This window comes from Octodon degus, unplaced genomic scaffold (assembly GCF_000260255.1).
Source record: "Octodon degus isolate 3935 unplaced genomic scaffold, OctDeg1.0 scaffold00030, whole genome shotgun sequence".
Classification (NCBI taxonomy): domain Eukaryota; kingdom Metazoa; phylum Chordata; class Mammalia; order Rodentia; family Octodontidae; genus Octodon; species Octodon degus.
Genome location: NW_004524606.1, coordinates 11146040 through 11157369, shown reverse-complemented (window position 1 = coordinate 11157369; position 11330 = coordinate 11146040). Strand labels below are relative to the sequence as shown.

Below are 11330 nucleotides of genomic sequence, written 5' to 3'. Positions count from 1 at the left end.
CTTGCCTGGCAAACTCAAGGTCCTGAGTTCAATCGCTGGTACTGAAAAAAAAAAAAAAAATCTTTGGGTTCCCTTAGCTTGTTTTCTTTCACAGAGACCATATACAACCCACCCACAGGTCTGCACAGGCCCCTGTGCACTCCAGCCACGTGTGAGGCCACCGCCTCTGGCCTTGAGCCCTTTGCCCACGCTGCTGGGGTTTGTCTGGTGGCTCAGGGTCTGGCAATCAGCCCCACCTCGGCCTGCCCTGCTGTTTATGCCCCAGTCCTTCCTGCTTTCTGAAAGGAACTTGTGTCTTATTCACGTGTGTCTGTCTGTCTCCCCAGCTGAAATGAAAGCCCCATGACCACAGGGACATTGTTTGTAAAGGTCTCATGAATAAAAAGTACAGAACTTGTTTTTGAAAACTGAGCCACAAATCCAGCATCCAGCACACATTTACGCTCTCATCTTCTTTTGGATCCGCATTCTGACTTTCACAGCCCTGAAGTTATCCACCCAACTTCCTTTTCACATGCATTGTTTGCCCTTCAAAATGTTTTCAGCATCTTCTATTCCAAAGTTCTGTCCAGAGCACTCCACAGTGTATCTCCGTATTTCCTGTTGTGATTTCTTTGAAGTTTGTTGAGTTATATTGTTTTGACTGGATTGTTACATCTCAGTGTGTCCTTCTGACTAAAACCAAAGGCAGGGCCGCCTTCTTTTCTCTAAGAAAAATGTAGGCATTCTCTTGCAACTAAACACAGGCCCACAAGAGGGAACCACAGAGCCGTGCTTCTGCTCCCTCTGCGCAAAAGAGACGGAAAAGGCGAGAAAAGGAGGGAATGGATCCTGCAAAACTCAGGACTGTCATCCCTTCAGTCTTTTTCTTTCTTTTTTTTTTTTTTTTTTTTTTTTTTTTCTTGATGGAACCAGGGATTGAACTCTGGCCCTCGCACTTGCTAGGGAAACGCTTATTCCATTGAGCCATCTCCTGGCCCCATCCCTTCAGTCTTAATCTCCTTCCACTCTCTTACCTGCATCTCTCAGTGATAACCCAGGCGAGCAAAACAGAATTCTGGTGTATGAATAAGTGACAATAAGCTGCAAAATGAATTCAAGTTAATAGGAAATTTACAATATTCCATACTAGTTTTTAATACACCTCGATCTGTTTTTCGAATCAAGGTTGAGTAAAAGTGTAGGGAGTAACACGTACAAACATAAACGAAAGACGTGAGGCTCAGGGCGCCTGCCTGGCAAGAGCAGGGTCGTGAGTATGATTGCCTATGTTACCACCTTCAGAAAATGTTCTATGAAGAAACACTACAACAGCCTATCGTGTGCTTAAAAGGAGTGAGGAGCACTTACTTACCCCATGGAATAAACAAGCTCATTCCTATCCGTCATTTCTTAGCATGCATTTTTTACCTTATGATGGAGTTGGAAGAAGTAGGGGACGAGAGGACAGGAAAAGGCTTTCAATGTGCATGCAAATAAGTTACCCCTGAACAGAGATGTAAGAGAATTCTGCTGAGCCTAGCTTTGTGTCACTGGAGAATTTAATTTACCTTCTTTAGCCAGCATTTTTTTTTTTAATGTCCACAGCAGTGATAACAACTACCTACTGGGGCGGGGGGCATTTTGATCCCTATTATCTGGTGCCTGACAGATGCTGAAGGGGCCAGCCCAAGGACCTTTATTTTGGGTTGCTAGGACTGGAGATATGCCACAGTTTCGGCATCATTTTTAAAAGAAATGCCTGCATGTTGTCTGAGCATTGTGAATTGGGGCCTGTTAGAAATTCAAAGGGTGCCAGGAAAGCTTTTAATAGTTCTTTCCCCAGATAAATTCATCAAAATCATTATAACTCATCATCATGCCTGTTGGCTCAGATGTTGTTGCTGGAGGGGGTCAAGGTGGACTTAAGACTTTGCAGACTTCAGCATCACATTAATGGCTGAAATAAATCTTTAAGATAAGATACTTCACAAAGCATGTGAACCGCATGTTTCCAAGAACAGTCAAAGGCCACTTGCTGCAGGGTTCAGCAGGAAAAGGTGGCCTGAGCGACTCCAAAACCTCCTCTGCTTCCCAGGGGTCTCTCCATGAAGGGAGTTTAAAACACAGCAACCACACCCAGCCTCATGCAAGGCCCTGGGGCAAACCCACCTTGCCTAAGAACTGGTTCCCAAATGTTTACAATTTATTACATAGTAACTTTCTGGGGTCTGCTCTTGAAGCTTCAGAGGCCACTTTCCTCTTCAGGCCAGTCTTCTTGCAGAAGCAGCAGCTGCTCACTGCAAGTTACACTGAGGAGGAAGACCTGAGCATGGGCCAAGAAAGAGCACAGAGGTAAGGAACACAGAACTTGCGCCTAGCAAGGAGCAAGGCCCTGGGGAAATCTGCCTTCCTCACAGTAGCCAGAGCTGTGTCACCTGGCTGCTCCTGAGGCGCTGTAGCCTTCCACATGAAGGCCAGCAGGGAGACAGCGAAGAAGAGTCCCTTTGGGTAGCACCAATCCTTTGCCAAGGGCCCTAATATGGGCTTTCAATGTCTTATTTTACCAAAGACATTGAAATAGCACCACCACTCACTATACCCCCCATCGGTGCATTCATGAAAGGACATGTAAGACCAGAAGAAAAGGATCAGCAATCTCAGAATGCTGAGAAGTCTCAGAATCTATGAGAAAACTGCACACATTGTTCTTCGTATCTGTGACATTCCCAGTGAAACATTCAGCAAATGCCGGCCCGGCCCCATTCTGGGTCCTGTTCTGTGTCTACAGCCAGATATGCAGAGACCACCACTCTAAAGAGCCTATGCCTTTTGAAAATAACACAGAAAAGTAATTTTTTTCATTCAGCTGACCATAGAATAAGTTTTAGCAGAATTAAGTCTTACTGCCAACTCTTACAAACTGTCATGGATGGAATGTGCACTATGGTCATGATTAATACAATCTATGCTGGAACCCAAGACACCAGCTCCTGAAAGGGGACGAGGAGGTGACCTATAGGAGAGGGGACGTGGCTTCGGGAAGGACTATGAAGGGCCAGCTGTCGGTCACCCAGGTAAAGAGCACAGGAGACTGGTATGGTCAGGACAAGAAGGGAAGACACAGACACTCTCCTAGCGGAGTCCCTGAGCAACCAGCAGATGATAGTAACTCACTCAACAACCCCTCCCTGGGCCACAAGTGACCATGAGACGCTGGCAGAAAGGGGGCACATTACCACCTCTCAGCGGTGGCTGACATGGCTATGTAATGTGAATCTTCCTCCTCTCCTTTGCTCAAAGATTCTGTACCTCCCCCCAAACAATAACCATATATAGGAAAAATGTAGATTTCACCCAGAAAGTAGACTTTAAATGTTTTAGGATATTCTAAGTTATTTCTCCACTGGAGAAGTTCTAGGCATTTCAAGTTCTGGTAGTGGCCCTTAAAGACTTCCTGCTGATTTCCCTTGTGCTTGGCTGGGCTCTGTGTCAAAAGGCGGACCCAGCTAGGCACACATGACTAACTTCAGAGGGCAGTGGTGTATGTTAAAAGAACCACATGTGGAAAGGGGTGTGGTTGTGTTCTAAAACTTTTCACACAGATACTGACATTTTTTTATTTTAAATAATTTCTCATGTGTCACAAAGTAGCATTTTTCCTTTGATTTTTTTTTTTTTTTTTTTAATCATCACAGTGCTTGCCTCCTGGACCATATGAAAATAGTGAGCCCAGGGGCCACAGCCTGCTGATCCTTCAGTTTGAACATAACAGATAAAGGGCTAAGCCACAAATTTAACAAAAAACATGCAAACCTCCCCGAGGAAATTTAAAGATTTTGAAGTTGCAAAAGTAAACTTGAATAAAGAGACAGGCCATGCTTCTGGTTGAAAAGATTCAACACTGTAAGGATGCCAACTCTTCCATAGTCAAAGAAAGTGTTGCAATGTATCAGGCTCTAGAGCTGGGGCTGTTCCTCGGTGGCAGAATGCTTCCTTTATGTGCACAAGGCCCTGGATACAACCCCAGCACCAAAAATAAACAAATAAATAAGATGCAAATTAAAGTATAAGCACATCATTTTTTTCTGGAGTCACATAAGTTCACATGAGAAAATGAACAGCAAGATGAAGTCTCAGAAAACAGCAGTGAAGGAGCTGGTGAGATGGCTCAGTGGTCTAAAGCACCTACTTAGAACAAGCTAAGCTAAGCAAAGCAAAGCACAGGGACCGCAGTTCAATCCCCCAGCACCACATACCAGTCAGCCCCACCCCCTGGTGGGCTGAGCTGGCCACACACACACAAAATAAATAAATACATAAATAAATAAATATTAAAAAAAAAAAGAAAGCAGCAGTGAAAAGGAATCTATTGAACTCAAAGAAGATAAATTGAGTCAACTTGGGATCAGCACATGAGCAGATGGACCAACCTGTGAAAGAGAGGACAAAGCTAAAGACACATGGGAACATCCCAGGGATTTACTGTGGGACAAAGGCAGCTTAGCAAGAAAGTGTGATCAATGTGATGGTGAGATTTTTAACAAATTGTGTTGGGCCAGAAAGACAAACTTATATCCAAGCACAATATTATGTATTTCAGGATAAACACACACACACACACACACACACACACACACACACACACAGACTAAATAGTAAATGTACAAAATTAAACCACAGAACTTAGAGGAAGTCTTTTAACAAATAATTTAAAATCCAGAACTGTTTTTCAAAATCATAAACCAAACAAAAATGTTTTCTTTGCTTATAATTTTTGCCTTACCAAGACCAAAGGAAAAAGACCAAACTATAAGAATGACAGGAACTTATTTCACATAGTAAAGTTAACTTCCGTATCAAAGAAATGCTAAAGAATGTGCTAATAATTGCTAGAAATCCTAAGGTAAAAGATCTACAACCCAAATGGAAAATGGGGGAAGAACCGGGAGGTCACAGGAAAGTATCAACCAGCGGTAGGCCTGTGAGCGGGTCTCCAATACTGGTTAGGCCATGGCAAAGTGTCCCTCACATATGGAAGTCCTAGGAAGGGGAACTTCATGGGACTGACCCAGAATCCTAAAGCAGTTACCTTTCTACCCAGAATCCCACTTCAGAGACTGGATGCTAGCTACTGCCATACACAGTACGCATCACATGGCTCTGCACTGGTAAGCAGCACTGTAGAAGCCAAAAGCAGAGACAAGCAAGATGGATGGAATCCCACAGAAAAGAACCAGACTATATGGAGCAATCAGAGGCTATACTGTGCTATGGGAAACAAAGCAAGTGGACAAGTGTGCTTAGTAGACTGTCTCTGCCCAAAAAAGAGAAAGAGGGCGGTCCAGATAGTTCAGATTAAAGTGCCTGCTTAGGCAGATGCAGGGGCCAGGTTTATGATCCTCTTGCTGGGCCACTGAGACAGTGATTGAGGCTGGGCATGATGGCACGTGCCTATAATCCCAGCGTTTGGGAGGCTGAAAAACAGGAAGGATCACTACAAATCCAATCTACATGGTGAGACCCTGCACTAAGTACATGAAAAGATAGAAACAAGGACATATACATATATATTTAATTTGAAAGAAAAAGCAGGAAACTAATACAACTGGTTATGGAGGATCAAAGGAAAGAACAATAGGGAGAAGGGTAGGATAGACTTCTATAACATTTTTTAAACCATCTAAGAAATTTTAAAATGATTGCACTTGTCCATTTAACAAACTTTAATTGAGCAGTGTTCCAGGCTGGTGTGAATGTCTGGGTATGTGTGAGGGTCAAGGGTGGGTAAAGAATGATCAGGGATTTGCCTTAACCTGACCATAGCAATCTTGAGTTGTAACTACCTCACCTGCTCCTAAGAAACCCTGGTCTGCTTGGCTCAAATTTTTTCTTGACACTCTAAGGTCTTTTATTTATAGGTTTAATTTTTAACAACATATACACACATAACACAAAGCAAAAATGGAGTTTAGAAGTCAAACTTTCTTGTTTATGTTCAGCACATTCTCTTCCTGTTAGAAGAAAAGTGTCCGTTCTAAGACATCACTTGTCAAATATGGACCATCTTCAAAACATTTCACATCCTCTTAGCTTCTGCCTTGCATGTATAAACCTAGACATCTATGAGGAATTTCTTGAATGTCTTCATGTGGGGAAATTATGGGGGGGAGGGAATAGACCAGAATTGCCCAGGATTACAGAAAGAATTGACACCTATCTTTTAACAGGAAGATTATATACCAGACAGGAATTGACCTCTAAGTTCTCTCCATTTGTGTGTGTGTGTGTGTGTGTGTGTGTGTGTGTGTGTGTGTGTGTGTGTGTGTGGTTGCAGGCTGAACTCATTAATAAAACCTTTAGATGGCACCTGACAATTTATGAGAGCCCTGGCACCATCAGCCCCAGGAACATGCCTCTTTGCTATCAGCTTGAGATGGATCAAGTACATGCTGGCTCAGTGGGCCACTTTCATCCTCACCACTGTATAAAGCTGCTTCCTTCTAGCCCCAAAGGCATCCACTGGCCTTACTGCTGCCCATAACTATCTTTGTTAGGTGCCTCATGGCACCTCACAACTGGTTTTCAAACCCCAGGATGGGGTTTTTCTGAGACAGAATGTGACTCCTTACTCATAAACATGTACATATTTTAATATCTCTGTCTTGGTGAAAGAAAAAATAATTAAAGAAGCCAAGCTCATTCATTAAATAAAAGCAAAGGAGTGTGATAAAGATTTAAAAAGAAACAACATTCACGATCTAAGGGCTTGGGGCCGGGGAGATGGCTCAGTAGAATAAACGCTTCCCTGGCAAGCACAAGGGTCTGAGTTCAGTTCCCAGTTCTGCAAAAAATAAAAAAAAAAAAATAATAATAATAATAATCTAAGGGCTTTCACAGAGAGAGGTGCTACATTCAGGAGCTCCCCTGTAGGGGTCAATTGTCACAATCAGCATGTCATTTCAGAGACACTCTACTGAAAAATGAACTTCAGTCCATCTTCATCCTTTTCCCCTGCTGTGGCTCACAGGACTTATCACCACCTTGCATGTATCTTTAATTGTCCCTCTTCATTACCTGATGTATCTCCAAGACCTTACTTCTTGCTGCTCTTTTCACCTTTTTTGTTTCAGTGAGGAATCATAGTGCAGTCCTTCTAGAAACATCTTCACTGGTAATAGGCCTTGGTACACAATGTGTACAGACTTCGTTTATGTTCTCATAACAGCACTGGCCACACAAGAGATGCATTCTGGTTCTTGAGATAGTAACAGGAGATCCTGAAGCCAGCACCTTCAGAAAGGACTATCAATCAGTGCAGATAGTGATCTGCTCATTTGTTCACCAGTATTTATGAACACTGGGAATAAGGAAGGAGAAAAAAATAAGTTGCATCTCACCGTGTGCAGGTGTGCTTCCCTGGCAAGGGGTGATCAGTGAGGCAGTGATGACCATGTGTTTGCAAAAGTGTCATCACTGGAGGGATGCAGAGCATGCTGCAAAGTGCTGTTTCTGAACTCTGTCTAAAAAGGACTTAGGAGCCTTGTTTCTAATGATAAATCTTAGGACAGCCTTCTGAGGTAGGTACCTCATCCTCCAAGCCTACAGCAGAGCTGGGACTCACCCCTAAGCAATCACTCCAGCATCCTTGCTTGTGGGCACAGTGCCCATTGGTAAGAGCACTTGTGCTGGTGGGGTTGAGTTTGTAAGGGGGCACAGGGGGAGTCAAGAAATTTGGAAACAAAGGACAGAAAGTCTGCTGTATATTTGTCTAAACTCTTGCTAAGTGTAAATCATTGAAGTTTTAAAACAAATTTTAAAATTGATCACATATTTGAAAGTTTGGCAATCTGTTCAGCTAGTGAAGTACATGGAACAAGAAACAATCCAAGAGCTTGGGTTTGTTGTGAATGACAAAGAATCTTTTTGATATGCAGAACAGGGTATGTCCAAGTCCTTCTGAGATTTCACCCACCTCCTCAGTGCCACCGCCACCTTAATTCCACGAGCTTTCCAGGACCAGACAGCACTTATGCCTAATGGATAAAACCACAAGCTATGAAGTCACAACTCAGTTCTTAATTTTCAATTTCCATTTTCAAAGGATCCCAGGGCAAGGTGCTTTTAATTTCAACTATTGCATCCATAAAATTGGGCATTAAGTACCTCACAGTGGTAATGGGAAGGTTCAATCATATAGTACATGTCACATACTAAGAACTGTAGCACATGATGCAAGTACACACATAGTGCTTGATATCACCTCAGTACTAGGACTGAAACCCCAACTTACATTAATAACTGTTCTTTTTTGGAGATGTTTATTTTCCTTTCCTCCCTTAAATATCAGATCCTAAACCTTATCTAGCTTTGTGTCTGTAATTTTACTTACTACTACTAACAATCCTACCAGGTTGATATGACTATCTCATTTTATAAATGAGGAAACTAGCCAGAGATTCTACACCTGGGAACTCAGCTGGGAATACACCTGGATTCTCTCCCTTCTACCCCTTCCTCCAGCACTATGCTTAACTGTCCTGCTCACAGAGGTCAAGGTGAACCTGTGCTCCCAGACACACTACCAGCCTTCTTTGGTACACAGAGCATTATGCTCTTCTTGCATTTTCACAGACCACCTTTAAAAATGGCTATTGAAATGTAGCCAAATTCCATAAAAGTCAAAACTCAAATGAGCCTACTCTTTTAGCATCCAATCTCCCAGCACAAAGTAAATCTCCCAAGTTGTCATCCATTAATTTTTTTGTTGTCTGCATTTGTACGCTTTATGTACCTCTTACTTCCTTCATTTGTCGGAATAAGTGAAAAACTCATAACCATAGGTAGAATCCCAGCCAAACAAGTAACTGGAATTCTAGACTAAGGAGTGTTGAAGTAAGAGAAATCTGATAATCCTGAGCAGAATTCCAGACAAATAACTAGAATTATAGGCTGAGTCAAGGTTACCAGTTCAAGGATAGCTAAACTACATAGCTAGACTCTGTATCAAAACAAGTAACTAGAATTGTTTCTGTGCTCTACTATTAGAGAACATAGAAACAGACTGCGGATTTTTATTTCCTGTATATGAAATGCAATTCTAACGTTCAGTATGAAAGTATCACAAGACATTGCAAATTCTACTGCATTCTAAATTGTCAAATATTGAGATGTTCCCAGTACCTTGTGTCAAGTCCCTGATTAAAACAATCTGATCTTTGGTGAACAAATGAACCCTCTCACATACCTACATTTAAATTGTTTTGTCCTCACATGCATTACCAACTGTGGGAGAGGTGGAGGTGTTGCTATAGCTATTTATCTGCCATATACTCACATTAAGGTAGAAACAACTATGCCTATCTTTGCCTATAAGCTGCATTTTTAATCATATAGGAGAAAAAAAGTCTCTGAATTCCAACTAAGTTAACAACTGTAAGGGTAATCTAATTGAAAGTGGGCATACATTCCAAAATAAGCATGGGAACTATCAGCTAAGCTTTTCCTTCCATTCTGTAACCGTGTGTGCAGTGCACAGTATGATCCCAAAGACAGAATGACCTCGGCAAGCCTACCAGGAAGGAGCCACACCACAGGCACCCAGCGGGGCCAAGTCCACTTGGATTGGGATCAGCTGGAAGGAGCCAAACACAGCAACTAGACCCAAGCCAGGTCCTGCCAGTCCAGATGGAGTTCAATAGATCTAGACCCAGTGAACAGAGGCATATTGCTTGGCCCAGCCACCCCGACCGAGGCCCAGACCTACAGGAGCATCCTTGTGGAAGAGGTGGCAGCAGACAACTGAGGTGAACCAGTCTGCCTGGAAGACTCCAGGTGTACGAAGCGGAGGTGTCCAGACAGAACTCAGGAGAACTACTTTAAATACAAATTCCATCTGCTGTGTTATACAACTATATTGTATGCTCCTATAGTCTAAATTACAAACCTATTACAAAAGTTTGTCAATTTCTAAATTTCACTAGCTGTTATTAGTATTGCTAATTGTACTACTGTAAACAGAAAACCCTATCTGCCTTAACATTTTCCTTTCCAATGTTAATATTGGGTGGTGCTTGGGTAATAACCTCACCGAAGCCCTACATTGAAGTACAGAGCATAGTGCGAAACAGCAACCAGTATCTCAGTCTTAATATACAAGGCAAAATCTTGGGATATATACAAGACAGGATACCTAAAAAAGACTTGACTGCAGCGATACAACTACCTACCATCAAACTTTCACAAAAAGGTATTATAAAATATTCAAAATAGTTTTCTCTGAAATAGAAAATAAAAAACAGGAGCAAAATGCATTCTTAGGCCCTGAGCCCACCCAGAACAAACCTCAATCCCGGGTCGCCAAAAGAAATTAGAAGCCACACATCTGAAATCTTTGAAAGAATAGCAACTGAAGCAAAGAAAACTGCAGAAGAGTACAGAGGAAATCAGATCAGAAATCTCACAGGTAAAGAAATACCTCTAATGAAGGAATTACTAAGCGTTTCTAAAGAAGACACTCATTTAAAAAAACAGAAGGCACTGGTGAGATAGCTCAGCAGACTAAGTGCCTACTTCAGCAAACGCAGTAACCAGAGTTCAATCCCGGGTCGCCAAGACAGTGATTTGAGACTGGGCATCATGGCGCATACCTATAATCCCAGCGCTTGGAAGGCTGAAAACAGGAGGAATACCACAAGTGAGATCTATGTAGTGATTTAGACCCTGTACTAAATGCATAAAAAGAAACTGTAAAAAAAAAAAAAAAAGAGAGAAAAAGAATAGAAAAATGACAGACCTCTTTCCAGCCGGTGCCGAGCGATGGGCATCTCTTGGGACAATTGGCATAAGCGCCGCAAGACCGGGGGCAAAAGAAAGCCCTATCACAAGAAGCGGAAGTATGAGTTGGGGCGCCCTGCTGCCAACACTAAGATCGGCGCCCGCCGCATACACACAGTCCGAGTTCAAGGAGGCAACAAGAAGTACCGAGCCCTGCGGCTAGATGTGGGAAACTTCTCCTGGGGCTCTGAGTGTTGTACTTGAAAAACAAGGATCGTTGATGTTGTTTACAATGCATCCAATAACGAGCTGGTCCGCACCAAGACTTTGGTGAAGAACTGCATTGTGCTCATTGACAGCATGCCGTACTGACAGTGGTACGAATCCCACTATGCACTGCCCCTGGGCCGAAAAAAGGGGGCCAAGCTGGCTCCTGAGGAGGAGGAGATTTTAAACAAAAAACGATCAAAGAAAATTCAAAAGAAGTATGATGAAAGGAAAAAGAACGCCAAGATCAGCAGTCTTCTGCAGGAGCAGTTCCAGCAGGGCAAGCTTCTTGCCTGTATTGCATCAAG

General features: G+C 42.7%; 1 pseudogene; it reads left to right on the top strand.

The window, feature by feature from the left end:
- Positions 1-10790: 10790 nt before the first annotated feature.
- The window catches only part of LOC105741973, a 771-nt pseudogene continuing 231 nt past the window's right edge, over positions 10791-11330 (top strand).